Source organism: Mastomys coucha, unplaced genomic scaffold (assembly GCF_008632895.1).
Source record: "Mastomys coucha isolate ucsf_1 unplaced genomic scaffold, UCSF_Mcou_1 pScaffold8, whole genome shotgun sequence".
Taxonomy (NCBI): domain Eukaryota; kingdom Metazoa; phylum Chordata; class Mammalia; order Rodentia; family Muridae; genus Mastomys; species Mastomys coucha.
Genome location: NW_022196914.1, coordinates 59,787,654 through 59,789,604, shown reverse-complemented (window position 1 = coordinate 59,789,604; position 1,951 = coordinate 59,787,654).

Here is a 1,951-nt window from a genome sequence, read left to right as displayed (position 1 = left end):
TTTCTCTGCTCTATAGGAGCATGCTTGACTCCATTTTGGGACTTAGTTAAGAATTTTTATTCTACAAAATAATTATTTTAAGTCGAGTGGGTAACAATGTTGTGACATTTATGGGTTTACTATGCAAAAGATTATCTCCTGGAAAGAAACTAGTTCTCAATCTTCCTAGCATGGTTCCTCATGTTATGGTGACCCCCAACCATAAAGTTACTTTCATATTTACCTCATAACTATATTTTGCTTCTGTTATGTGTCATAATGTAAATATCTAATATGCAGCATATCTGATACTTGACCCCCAGGAAAGGGTTGTTCAACCCCTACAGGGTAATAATGACCCACAGGTTGAGAACCACTGATCTGGTAGATAGCATTTCCTCCTCTTTGCATTCAGCTTCACAATACAGGGCCTGATTGCTTGTGAATAGGGGAGTAAAGATCAGAAAACATGTTTGGTAATTAACCCGCAATTGGTTTCATGGTTTAGCCTCTCAACTCGGATGTTTTATTGTCAGGACTCAAAACAGCAAAGGGGTAAACTTTGATTTTTCATGGAAAAGAGAGTGTACAGGTCCGTTGTGAGATCTGAAGTCTCTGGGCCAGTCTTCCTCAGCTGCTAGGGGCATGTAAGATAGGACAGAGCACAGGTATGTGCGTGTTAGGCCGTGTGGACTGGACTTTCTGCGCTCTCTCTAGAGTCCACCCTGCAACATGCCTTCAATTCTGCTTAAAAGCAGTTGAACTGCAAATGAAGATAGCCCTTTAAAGTGATTCTTGACACTTAGATGCAAAGGGTGTTGAAAAGAGATTTGCTTTAAGTGTCTGTGTTCCCGACCTGAGGCCATTTCTTTGAGATCTGAACTGGAGAGCCTCAAGTTCTATGGTAAAAGTTGAACCTGACATAGAAGTGGTTCAGAGGGGGAAAGAGTAACTGATCTGCCGACTGGACAGAAATCCCATCTGCTTCCTCACACTGCAATCCATCTGTCTCCCTCCCATCTTCCCAGGCTCAGGGAGTTCCCTCAACCTACCTTCTGGCTCTTGCCACAGTGATGGAAAACCTCCACCCTTGACCTCCAGAGGCACTACCCTGTCTGAACATCCTCAGGATTCCAAAGCATGGATACTTCCCCTCCCAGGTGGATAGGTTGAGCAGATACAGTGTGTGCAGTATATGTACATGTGACCATAGGTGTGCATGTAGGCATCTGTGTGTATGTATGCAGACTGTGTATGTGCACTTGAGCATGCATGTGCACAGATTGTGTGCACTTGGATCTTTGGTGCACACCTTAAACAAAGAGAACCATGGCACTAGACAAAGAGAGACACTGGATCCAGTAAGGCTTTGTTACCACTTCGAATGCTGTATATGGGGAATAGGGGCTCACTAGATGTTGCGTCCCTGGTCTCTAAATAGATAATACTGCTCACTTAGCTGGGATCCAGGAACAAGCAAAACTCAGCCTCAGTCTTCCATCCAGCACCCACAGCCTTCGGACATTTCTAGTTTTCGCCACATTTCACTCTGACCTGTTTGTTCTCAACCTTTCCAAGCAAGCCTCTCTGGAAACCTTTCCACACAGCCTTCCTATAGACACAGTGCTGGAAGGGTCTCCCAAAGAGCCATAGCTATGGTGAAATACTCTAGACCCTTCCAACAGAGGCAGTCTAAATCCCATCCAGAACAAGGCCTCTAGAATAAGAGGTGTATGTGTCTTCAAGCCCTGACTCCCCCTTCATTCTCTGATCTCCCATCACCACCATCGATAATTTGATGTCAAGCCTTGCAGCCATGTCTGAAGCATCCCAGGTGTTTCCTATGAAACCATGCCTCCTAACCCTCTGCAGGCCCCTTTGGAGAGAGCCAAGCTTCTCGCTTCCTTGTAGGAAGCCGGCCCGCAGCGTTCCTACTTCCGTGGGGTTCCACGAACCGGGAATTTGGGGACCT